This window comes from Megascapheus bottae, unplaced genomic scaffold, assembly GCF_031878675.1.
Source record: "Megascapheus bottae isolate mThoBot1 unplaced genomic scaffold, mThoBot2.hap1 HAP1_SCAFFOLD_48, whole genome shotgun sequence".
NCBI classification, from domain to species: domain Eukaryota; kingdom Metazoa; phylum Chordata; class Mammalia; order Rodentia; family Geomyidae; genus Megascapheus; species Megascapheus bottae.
This window is the reverse complement of record NW_028327313.1, coordinates 1,924,514-1,937,369: the sequence shown is the minus strand read 5'-3', so window position 1 is coordinate 1,937,369 and position 12,856 is coordinate 1,924,514. Positions and strand designations below refer to the sequence as shown.

The following is a 12,856-nucleotide window of genomic DNA, read 5'->3' as shown; positions in this document are numbered from 1 at the left end:
GCTAGAGCTCTACCACTTGAGCCTCAGCACCACTTCCGGCTTTTTTCTATGCATGTGGTACTGAGGAATCGAACCCGGGTCTTCATGCATGCTAGGCAAGCACTTTAACCACTAGGCCAAATTCCCGGCCCCAATATGTGATTTCTTTTCTCTTCTCCCCCACCCCGTTCATCTGATGCGGTGGTGACTGTATCTGACTCTGTCACCTGGTCTATTGTAGATACGTTTTTGTTTATTTGAAATACAGAAGGGGAGGGGGGAAGACATGAGTGGGAGGAGGGAAATGGGGACAAAATTGTGAGAAGGGGTATCGGTGTGTGTGTGTGTGTGTGTGTGTGTGTGTGTGTGTGTGGTCATGTAGCCTATTCCTGAGGAATGTCACTGTCACCCTTCTACACATGACACCCCGAGAGTGAAGAAAGCACAAGCAGAAGCAGCAGCAGCAGCTACAGAAGCAGAAGAAGCTTGGACTGCTGTGTCACTCAGTCCTTCTCCAGGACTAGCAAGGTGGGCCGGCCAGCCACCGGTGTCTCCCTGGTCAGTCACATCCTCAGGTCCCCTCCCTGGTGCTTGGACACTCCCAGAAACCGGCCAGCGAGTTCAGGGGCCAACCCAACCAATCCCACCACCCCCACCCCATCGTCCATGTGTCCATACGCCTGCCCCACAACCCAACCCCGAAGAACCTTCTCTCTCCAGCCAGCCCTGGCCTCAGGCATCAGAAATGAATGCAACCCCCTTTCATCTTGGGAGTGGAATACAAACACAAGCAAAAGACAGTGTGATTCAAGCAAATGGGTCCTTTTATTTTATTTCTAGGGGAGGGCTGTGAGGTTGCAGTGGGGGCAGGGGGAGGGAGCTGGGGAGGAGGAGGGGCAGGGGCAGGGGCAGGAGCAGGAGCAGGAGCAGGAGCCAGAGGCCCAGGGGTGTTCAGGGGCCGGGACAGGAGGCTTGCTTCTTCCCCCAAATCTCGCCTTGCATCCCTGGCTCAGCAAAACCTCCACACACACCAAAGGTGCACTGGATCGGATTCCTAGCTGGCTGCCTTCTGCTCAGTACTGAGTGGTTTAGGCATCTCTCCCTGGTCCTGTGGTCTATCCAGCGGTCCCTGGTGGGGTGTGGAAGATAAAGAGATGTTACAAGGAGGAGCAGCTTTTTCTCATCATGGCTTTTTTTTTAAAAAAAATCTTTCCATTTCCCATCAAACTACCCACCTGACAGAGCTTGAACCCACTAGCCACCCACGTGTACAAGCATCTACTACTTGAAATGGACCCCCTCAAAGGAAAAGGTTTGGGGACTTGATGCAGGATGGGTGGAGGGCTGCAGGACAACCCACACAGGCCCAAAGGAATGGCCTGTCGCTGACATGGACGCCCTACCAATCCCATTTGGATACATGGGCACTCCCACTCGCAGCCCAGCCATAGCTGATCAGTCTGAGTGCTTCCCTCCTCTAAATCCTGGTGTTAAGAGGATCCACTTGCCTGGAGACAGATGCCATATTGTAGAGGACAATTTTGAGTCTTGGTCCTCAGATTTCTTGCAGCCTCCTGAATGACTGGGGCTACAGACTTGAGCTAAAAGTGTTAGGCCAAAGGGAAAACATGACAAAATGTATTTGATTTGAATGGGGAAGCTGTTCTCTATATATCCACACCAACTGCAGTTGCAGCTCTACTCAGAATTTACTGAGAGTTCAATCACTAATGTAAAATGCAAGAGCACAAGCTTAAGTATCAGAGTACTGATGACTCCACCAAGGCAGAAACCAGTGCAGCGAACTTATGATGCCAGGAAAATCACGGAGCTCCACATACACAGGTCCCTGTGCTGTGTTCTTTCCCTCCCCCATGTCCATCACCCACCCTTCAATGTGCAATGCTACAACGGTCAAAGGGCGCCATCTAGTGTTCGTTTTTTGCAAACTACCGTGGTTATAAGTTCAAGTTTCCTATACAGACATAAAGGAACCACAGGCTTTGAGTCAGTGCACACAAGGAGGTGAAGGAAGGGTGGAGTAGAAATTCATATAAAAATTATCAATGGAGGTTCGGGAGTTTGGCCTAGTGGTAGAGTGCTTGCCTAGCATGCACGAAGACCCAGGTTCAATTCCTCGGTACCACATACATAGAAAAAAGCTGGAAGTGGTGCTGAGGCTCAAGTGGTAGAGCTTTAGCCTTGAGAAAGCCCAAGGACAGGGCTCAAGCCCAGGACTGGCAAAAAAAAAAAAAAGAAAGAAAAGGAAAAGCAGTCAGTACAGCAATGTTTACACAAGACAAGTAAAGCTATGGCAGGTGGCTCACAACTGTAATCCTTGCTGATCTGGAGGCTGAGATCTCATGAGGTTCAAAGCCAGCTTCAGCAGGAAAGTCCTTCTAAGACTCTTACTTTGAGTTCAGTCCTCAATACAAGGAACCCAGAAAATGAAAAAAAGAAAGGAGGACCGGAGACAGAAAGGGAGGGAGAGATTCTTCAGGGAAGGAGGAAATTTACTACCCTCAGAAGTAGAAGCAGAGATAGAATATTCGTTTTGGTTTTGGATTTTAATAAAATCTCCCTTTTAAGAATAGAGATGGACAAGAGAGGAGCTGAAAGGTGAGGAAATAAGAGAAGTCCCTCTCACATTGTCTCTGCTTGCCAAAACAGTAAGTTATAGGAGCAAATTACTAATATCCTTGTAACTCATGTTTGAAAATGCACAGAGACCAAAAACCATTAAACAAAATACTTGGAACTTGACAAAAAAAAAACCAAAATTGTAACCAGGTGCAGTGCTTCATGCCTGTAATCCTTACCTACGCACGAAGCTGAGATCTAAGGATCGTGGTTCAAAGCCAGCCAGGGTACTAAAGTTCATGAGACTCTTTATCTCCCATTAACCTCTAGAAAACCAGAAGTGGTGCTGTGGCTCAAGGGGTAGAGCAGCAGCTTTGAGCTGAAGAGCTCAGGGACAATGCCCAGACCCAGGGGTAGGGTGGAAGCCTGGAGCTGAAGAGCTTGGGGACAGCAGCCAGGCCCAGAGTTCAAGCTCCAAGACCACGAACAACAAAAAAGTATGTTTTAGAAACATGTAACTAAGGGACAGACACCTGTCCATGTCCTGTGTTCACAGGATCCTCAAACCTCCCAGACAACCTCAGCAAGAGGGATCATCATGAAATCTCTGGGGCCGTATGTGCCAACTTTGCTTCCTTAAGAATAAACTCTTGGCCTCTACCAAGGCAGAGGTCACCTTCCTCTTCCATCACAGAACCCTAGTCAAGGAATGATGCTGTCTTTATTGTGTTGGAAGGCACTACAGTGTATCTGTTCTTGGATTCTCCAAAGAAATGCAGGGTGTGTTTGGGGGTAGGGGTCAACTTTGTCTTGGTGAAGGAGATCGATAGAAAAGAGGCCCTCAAGTGCCTTCTCTGTGTCTAGGTCAAGTCCTTCCTCCCTCTCAAGGGCCACCTGCGTGAGCACACTGACAAGGCTGTGGTGCCATCTCCAACATGACTTTTCCAGTTTCTGCCCCTCCCCCACCCTTCCATACCTGGGCCAACTCCTGTGCTACTGTCTCCAAGGCACTCAACATTTATTCCAAGGCCTGAAAACATTTGGACCATACTATAATTTCTTATAAAACACTAACAGTTTATTTTAAAGCCTGAAAACATAGGGATTATACTATACTTTCATATAAAACAACAATATCTAACTTTTTGAAAATGTACACATTGACTGCCCCCTAAGTATCCTGTGATTATTTAGTATTAGAGCTTTGTGTACAAAATCATTTAATTTCAAAAAAAATTGATGTCAAAACAAATTTTCTTGCAACTGTATTTATCTTATATCTACTGTACCATTCAAATTCTTTATCATCTTACATGATTTCTTCAAAATCTGTGATCAAGGGTATATATTCAAAAGCATTTTGTATAAATAGAAACAGTGCTTCTGGCAGCCTAAATTAAAAAATGAAATAAAAACTTTACTAATCAGAATTAATTTCATTACTATGTAGGGAAGGTAATCACCAACGTTTTTGTGCAAACTATGCTAGCCTTTTTTTTTTTTTTGCCAGTCCTGGGCTTGAGCTCAGGGCCTGAGCACTGTCCTTGAACTTTCTCAAGGCTAGTGCTCTACCACTGGGTGTTTGGCCTAGTGCTAAAGTGCTTGCCTAGCATGCATTGAGACCCGGGTTTGATTCCTAGGTCCCACATACATAGAAAAAAGCCAGAAGTGGTGCTGAGGCTCAAGTGGTAGGTAGAGTGCAAGCCTTGAGAAAGTCCCAAGGACAGTGATCAGGCCCTGAGCTTAAGCCTGGGACTGGCAAGAAAAAAAAAAAAGAATCTCTATATACAATCACTATGCTAGCCTTTTAAGCTTTAGGAGCATTAACAGCTTAAGAAATGACATAGAGTATGCTGTGATTTTCAAAATCAATGAGTACTTCAAATGCAAAGTGATAATAAAATCGTAAATGATACAATACTACCATGAGACAATAATTAGTGGCACGTTATTCAGACAAAGCAAGCAAGCGTTGCTTCTTACACTTTACATGCTTGCTTTCACGTTGCCAGGGACACTTTAGGAGGTCTTAGAGTAACATCCCAATTGTTTTCAGGGTTTGGGTGTAGCTCACTCCCGGAGAGTCTCCATAATGTTCAGAAGGCCTGGAGTTCTTTTCCCAGCACTGAAAATAAGAAGACACCTGTTTCTAGATGAGTGTCCATATATGTACAGATTTGCAGCTGTCTTTGTGAGGGTACAGAAGGGTTAGTTCATTCACAGTCAAGTGAAAGCACAGCGCACGCACCCAGGCAGCCGTGCTGAGACTCCATATGCTTCATGCACATTGGTGGGCACATCTGTGATTCCAGCTATGCCTTTCAGGAGACTATCCCACAACACATCCATTTGTCAGCGCGGACAGTGGCGACCTCATCTACTCCACGTCCAGCCCTGGCCGTCTGCGGACGCACGCGCGTGGTGAGAAGATCGGGTGGCTTCACGGGTGCACGCCACAGCGCTGGGATCTGCTCTGCAACAAGGCATCCCGCGAACGGAGGGGACCGATGGGGCTCCACGTCGTCTCGGCCGCGAGCTGACTGCGCAGTGAATGGAAACAGGACCGCGGGGGAGCGCGGGGCGGGGCTGGGACACGGGTCCTCGTGAATGCTAGACAAGCACTTTAACCACTAGGCCAAACTCCCAGCCCCTCTTTATACCTTATTTTTATATCTACTAGAAAATCATCCCTTTTCCTTATAACAAGACAACTAAGGCTCAGCAGAAATACTCATTAGTTATAAAATTCTTTGTTGTCTTTTAATTTTACTGTACATTTACAGAATTTGGGATTCTACCATTGCTTCCATTTTTAGCATGCCTCCTTTCAAAAAGGCATTATGAAAAATGAGCAAAATGAAGATAAAGAAGACATATGATACACTGCTACCCCCCACCCCCGCAACTGGTCCTTGGGCTGGTAGCCTGGGCGCCATCTCTTGAGCCTTTTTGCTCAAGGGTAGCAATCAACAACTTGAGCCACATCTCCACTTCTGGCTTTTTGGTGCTTAACTGGAGATGAGGGTCTCAAGACGTTTCCTGGCTTAGGATCAAATCATGATCCTCAGATCTCAGCTTTCTGGGCAGCTAAGCTTATAGGTGCGAGCCACTGGCACTTGGCTTATGATATACTTTTAGTAATCTCATTTTTTTTTTGCCAGTCCTGGGCTTGAGCTCAGGGCCTGAGCATTGTCCTTGGACTTTCTCAAGCCTAGAACTCTACCACCACTTGAGCCTCAGCACCACTCTGGCTTTTTTCTATGTATTAGCGACTGAGGAATTGAAAGCAGGCCTTCATGCATGCTAGGCAAGCACTCTACCACTAGGCCAAACTCCCGGTCTTTTAGTAATCTCTTTTCTGATCCTTCCACACATAAATTTTTCTCTTCATTGTAGGGAGTGTGGAAATATTTAATAATCTCATGCATTTAATTTAATGTATGTTAACTTTTACCTTTGATCCAATTAAAGCAAGACATTTATAAGGGCATAAGAAAAACTATATTCTACTTAGAAAAAAAATGCTGCTACTAAAACTCTTCAGATAGATAGAAAGTTTTTTTTTTTTTTTTGCCAGTCCTGGGCTTGAGCTCAGGGCCTGAGCACTGTCCTTGGACTTTCTCAAGGCTAGGGCTCTGCCACTTGAACCTCAGCACCACTTCTGGCTTTTTTTTTCTATGTATGTGATACTGAGAAATTGAACCCGAGTCTTCCTGCATGCTAGGCAAGCACTTTAAGAACTGGGCCAAACTCTAGGCTCCAGTTTTTTTTTTTGTTTTTTTTTTTTGTTTGTTTTTTTGGCCAGTCCTGGGCTTGAGCTCAGGGCCTGAGCACTGTTCTTGGACTTTCTCATGGTTAGAGCTCTACCACTTGAGCCTCAGCACCACTTCCAGCTTTTTTCTATGTATGTGGTACTGAGGAATTGAACCCTGGGTCTTCTTGCATGCTAGGCAAGCACTCTACCACTAGGCTAAACTCCTGGCCCCAGAAAGGGTTTTTGAAATTAGAAGGTGCCGGGGCCTACCGGCAGCAAATTGGGGTTCATGAAATAGGGGGCAGGGACTGGAAAAAAATAGAAGAGAGACAAACACATCGGGTGCGGGAGGTCTGCAGCCCAGGCAAAAACCTCCACGCCGTTTATTCTCAACTCAAAGCTTATATCCCTTCTTGAGACCAGGGCACTGTCAGGTGTTACATCCAGATGGTTAATCAGGGAACTGTTGGGGGTTACATTCATATGGTAAATCTCAGATCAATTGAACAGGAGAAGGCCAAAAAACAATAAGACAATCAAGCAATTATCTGATGCAAATCAAAGTACAGTTTGATTCCACTCGTGTTCCCAACATATCCCCCATCTTTATTTTAAAAGAAACACAAGTGCAATTTCTATTCTTTCCACTATCTCTAATTATCTCTAATTATCCTGTCTCACTTTCCAAAAATGACTGGTCCCTTCATCTAAAGGGGATTGATGGGCGGAGATTCAGCTTCTGTGACTTCTTCAAGCTGACTCAGGGGCGTTGTCTCTGTGCTTGACCAGGGACCTTAAGAAGCCTAGCCTGTTTTATCAGGGATTACAAGGATTAGATATCAGGAATAATAATTTGCTCCAAACTGGATCATATTCAACATTTAACAACTGCACAAACCTTCTTTAGCTACAATAGTTTAGCTTACTTAGCACCCATTTGCAAAGGCATTTTCCTGATTGTCTGGGGAACTAAATCTCTGCAACATTAAACAATGCTTTAGTTGTCAGATGTAAACAGATTAATAGAGACACAAGCTTCAGATCCACAAACTTTCCTGAATTTGTGGCTGGTGTCAAATAAAAAATTCGCTCAATTAGGACTTTAAACTACCCACTATCACAGAAGATTGACAAGTTCCTGCCCAGTTATGAAAGGCACGGGCATTAGTAAGGCATGCTTACAAACTATTCTATGACCTCCCGGCTCTGATTAATATTGAATGGCCAAGCACGAGTGACTCTAGGATCTGACACCATCTCTGCCATCTACGCAGAGGCTTTCTGCATCTGGATGCTTCATTGTCTCAGTAGTGTCTCTCCACACAGGGATAAACATCTCATTGGCATTTCACTTGCTTGGTTGCTGCACTTGAACTCGGGGCCTGGGCACTGTCCCTCAGCTCTCCAGCTCAAGGCTAGCACTCTGCCACTTTGAGCTCCAAAGCAACTCTGCCTCAATTAGCACTCTGCTGCCAGATTAGACACCACAGTCTCACAGGGACTTCGCTTTGCCCGGGGTTGGCTCAAAACTGCAGTTTTCAGATCAGTGAGTCCTACAAAAGGCCACGTTACTCCAATTAAAGCAACAAGGTGGTCAACACAGAAATAGTCTCTAAGCATGAGCTTACCTAGAACCTGGTAAAGGCCAAAGTTACATCTGAATAAGGATTGCTGTCCTTCTCCATGGGCTAGCTGGAAGTTGCTATAAGGTAACTTACAAGAGCAAGCTGAAATAGCAATAGCAATTAAGCAATTACTTTGGTAGTCCTAATTTTCCTCTTTTCTCTTTCTTTAAACATTTAAGACAACTTCACTTTCAAATATTGTTTAGAAACCCATTTCCAATGTTCTTAATAACTTTTACTGATACTGGCTTAAACAATTAACACCTTAGCCTTTATTTGCAATTGAAAATCTTTTAAGGGCACAAAGAACTCCTTCTGCCTTCAGGCCCCCTAGGGCCCAAGGCACTCCTCTTGCCTTTTAGAAAAAAGGGCTCTTTTGCAGTTTAGATTACTGTCTAGAACTCCAACAACAGTTTAAACTCAAATAACAGTTTTTCCCTAATTCAAGAACTATAGACATCAGTGCACCAAAAGTCTAAGTCTGGACTTAGTTTCCTCTCTTTTTTTTAAAATACACCCAATAGCATGGAGATAAACCCTTAAACATTCCTTTAAAATACTAATCACATTATCCACATTTTACCATCAGATTTCTAGTGTCAGTTTGCAAGAAAGGACAGGCAAAGTTTCTGACGTTAAATGAACAATTTTACATTTAAATCTCTAATACATGTTTCCAAACTTTAACTTAAAGTAATAAATCCCAAATTCCCTAACACCTCTGTGCTAAACAGGATACAATGTTTACAATGTAAACAGCTGTATGCCCTGCAATAAAATGCAGATTTCAGGATCTAGAAAAAATATTTACCAGTTTTTCTTTAAGACAACACAATAATTCTTTGAGACATTGTAAAACATTTAAACCTAATATTTTTCTTGAAGTTTTAAGCTTAGATTTACCCAATTGTCTTTGTGTTTAAGTATAAATTTATCCATTGTTTTATACAGCATGCTGACAATTTAACCTTGAACATGTTCACTCACTCATTCACACACATTCATACTCAAAGATCATAAAGCGCGCAAAATTATTATCGGCCGTTCATTTTCCAGAAGTTTGTGTCAAGAGAGTTTTGCCAATTTTACTCTTACAGGTGAGAACCAGGTTCAAAACAAAACTTTTTGCAAGGCAACTTAGCTGGAATTTATTTTTCCAGGGCTTGTTACAACTGCAGATATGGGGGAGTGGCCATGCTAGACCCAGAAATGTTCAAATAAATAACAAGGATGTGTGCTTGAGTACGCACAGAAAAACCGTAAGGATCCATACTTAGAAATGGTACCAATTTTAAAGACAAAACTGGACAAGGAAAAATATGTAACACGAACAAGACAGAGAAACGGAGACTTTTAAATAATCAGACATTGACATATAACAAGAAAATTGGACTCAATCAGATACACTTAACACAAAAAACATGAGCTCAAATGAATGTTTTCACCAAACAGTTATTTTTAGATTTAGACATGTCTTGCTGGTGGGACTCTCAGGTATGCCTTGTTATCGACAAGAAACTCAGAAGGGGGGGGGGTCAAGGCGTCCCTTGACCACCCAGGCCTCTGTTTTAGGCCCACAGTGCACCTTTTCAAACAAACAAACAAAAATAAAATAAAATAAAACGCAGACATACAGGGGGGTCGGCCGACTTCTACTTACCTCTGGAGGCCTTTGCTTTTCACCTGGGCATCTTTTACAAAAAAGGTTATTAAGAAGAGGGATGGTAAAGACAAAATAATGTCACATATTAAATTGTGTAGAGTCAATGAATATGTTAAAAGGTCCCTACATAATAGTAAAAGGAGGAGAAACACAGCTCATATGAATGTGTGGAACAAGTGGATCAGTAGCAGTCCCAATTGACATGCACAAATGACTCAGGTCCTTCCCAAGTCGCAGGATGCACCACTGGAGGGTTGGGGGTGTAGGCCCAGTGAGTCGCAGCTTGGATGGCCACTGTCACTCTCCACGACTCAAACGCAGCGTTCAGGCAGCCAGCGGGCGTCATTTTCTCCTTGTGAAAAAACACATACATGCCCTCGACCCCAGGTTAGAACAGGATCGGGTCCATGCCAAGCACCAGTTAGGGGATCCTTCCACTTTACTAAGGCAAAAACACGCTGCTCTCTTTTTTCCCAGAATCGCTGAGCAGCAGATAAATTATTTGAATCCAAATTCAAAAAATTTAAAACAAATAAAGCATGATTAAGTATATTCACAGGGGTAGCGGGATACAACTCTCCTTTCTGTATTTTAGCAATTTAATGTTTTAATAATCCATTAGCTCTCTCCACGATGCCTTGACCTTGAGGATTGTAAGGAATGCCTGTGATATGAGTGATATTATAGGAATGGCAGAAGGATTGAAATGCTCGGCCTGCATAGCCAGGGCCATTATCTGTTTTTATTTGCGAGTTAATCCCCATCACAGCAAAACATCGAATGCAGTGAGAAATACAATGTTTAGTAGCTTCCCCAGCAAGGGGGGTGGCCAAGATAAAATTAGAATAAGTATCTACAGTAACATGAACATATTTTAATCGGCCAAATGATGGAACATGTGTGACATCCATCTGCCAAATGTGATTAGAAAGCAGTCCTCGTGGATTTATACCTAAATGAGAAGCTGGTGAGAAGGGCACACAGTTGGAGCAAGTTTTAACTATTTGACGTCCCTGTTTAACTTCTACTAGATTTCTTGTACGATTGGAATTATGTAACCTTTTCCAAGCCTCTCTCGCCGCAGCATTTATTTGTAAATAGGCTTCCTTTGCATAACCCAATTGATCTTCGGTGTTTTTATAGGTTCCCTCTCCTAACAACTGATCAAAAGTGTAAGGCAGGTTCTTAGACCTATTTGTTTCAATTTTAGCCCGACACTGTGCAGTGAACTCTGTCTCCCATAATAAGTACTCTCCTGCACTAAGGCATGCTCTGGCAAGCCGCTTCCAGTCATTTGGGCATGCAATACCAGCACACGCGGCCTCCAATATTACTTGAGTAAAAGGGGCAGTTGGCCCATATTGGGAGCAGGCACTTTTTAAATCCTGTAATAGTTTAACAGGTTGATGGTATACTTGTTCATCATGATCAACTAAACTAGGGAAGCATCGAGGCCCTGAAATATCTTCCCTCTCTCTAGCAGCCTGAGTCAGGTTTAATTGCGATGCACTGTGCCTGGTTGTAGTGCCTGTTAAAAGGGACTTGTTGCTAGGGCCTTTAGGCTTGCCTAAAGGTTGAAAAAGGGATTGAGGCAGTAAGGCTGCAGCCGGAGGCGGTGGGTGTGAGGGGTAAAGTTTAGAATCAGACACCATAGTGGCCTGAGGGTCATCTTTCTTTCCTACTTCTGGGTGGGCTCTCTGCTCCATCCCCATTTTCGATAGAAAATGTAGCATTTCTTCTAACTTCTTCTCCATCGTAGCCATCCGGCCCTCCATTGGCTCATCATAACTTTCCTCCTTGATATTCAAATCTGAATTCTGATACTCAATATATACTGGTTGTTGTTCCCTTTTCAAGATCTCACTTAGACTCTCTTGGGCTGCGGCATATGGCTCAGCCTCAGGGTTTTCAGAAGGGTCCTTTAATTCATAAAGTTCCCTTAATTCAAGATTAAGTCCAGCGTTCTCATGTTGAGGATCTATGCATTCACTTACTAAATTCCATACATCAATAGCCTCTACTGGGGTCTTTTCGGGGCCATATACATTATAATATTCTTGAATTCTTTTTCCTATCCGCTGCTAGGTTTTTTGGAATTCCTCCTCTATAAACCTCGGGTATGCCTCCTCGACAAACTGTAGGAAGCTCTGAAGCACCCCTTTTTCCACCCACGTTCCGTGGGCTTCAAGTAGGCCTGTTAAGATCGGTAGAAATAACCTATGGCTATTAACTTGACCCATAATTTTTACTCCTGACTATACACTCTCTTAAGATCCTCTCTTAATAGTCCTACGATGTGTTACTCACCACAGGGAGGGGTCCTTCACCTTCGTCCCAGATTTTCAGGGTCCCTGTTCGGGCACCAGATGCCGGGGCCAACCGGCAGCAAACCAGGGTTCGCAGATTGGGATTCCTGAAATAGGGGGCAAGGACTAGGAAAAAATACAAGAGAGACAAACAGATGGGGTTCAGGAGGGCTACAGCCCAAATCAGGAGCCACAGCTTAAGAAGCCTGTAGCCCAAGGCCGTAGCCCAGTTTATTTCCAGTTCTCAATCTTAAATACACTTCTTTAAACTAGGGAACTGCCAGGGGCTACATTCGTACAAACAGTATCAAGTCTGAAATAGGTGTACAAACAGTATCAAGTCTGAAATAGGTTGAATGAGAAGCTATCAAGTCCCAAACAGGTTAAATGAGAAGCTATTGACACAGCCCAAAATCATGATAAGAGCTTACTTCCTTGTGTACTCAATTGTGCGGGTCCAAGGTCACTGACCCCACAGTCAGTCCCCAACATGGTTCAAGAAGTAGAGTGATAGCCTTGAGCAAAATATTCTCAGAGACAGTGCTCAGGCCCTGAGTTCAAGCCCCATGACCAAAAAAGAAGAACATAATTCTATGAAGTTCATCATATGAAAGAACTGGTTAAGTAATTACCTGAGTCTCAAACAGAGCACAGAAGAAATGATGGAACTGATGTGAAGAAATTCTGGCCAAAATTTTCCCAATTTGATTCATTTTTGACATAAATGCTGAGATTTAAACAGAATATTCTCCTACCATAATTAATGAAAAGATGTCTAAGGCGAAATTTATGTAATGCTACCCTTGAAAATAAAGAAAAATGTCTTTTATATTCTTCTTGCTGTTGAATATTCCTTTTTTTGTTACTGTATTTTATTGCCATGTTGATATATACAGGGGTAACAGTTACATTCGTGGATAGTGGGTAAATTACTTCTTGAACATTGATA

At 43.5% G+C, this 12,856-nt stretch overlaps 1 long non-coding RNA gene across 1 annotated transcript; it reads right to left on the bottom strand.

Moving 5' to 3' along the window:
• Nucleotides 1-804: 804 nt before the first annotated feature.
• On the bottom strand, nt 805-4,684 carry LOC150040100 (uncharacterized). The gene is made up of 3 exons (XR_016534069.1): nt 4,543-4,684; nt 1,488-1,580; nt 805-1,108 (listed from the first exon to the last, which is right to left on the bottom strand). It is a non-coding gene; the product is annotated as an uncharacterized LOC150040100 (long non-coding RNA).
• Nucleotides 4,685-12,856: the final 8,172 nt, after the last annotated feature.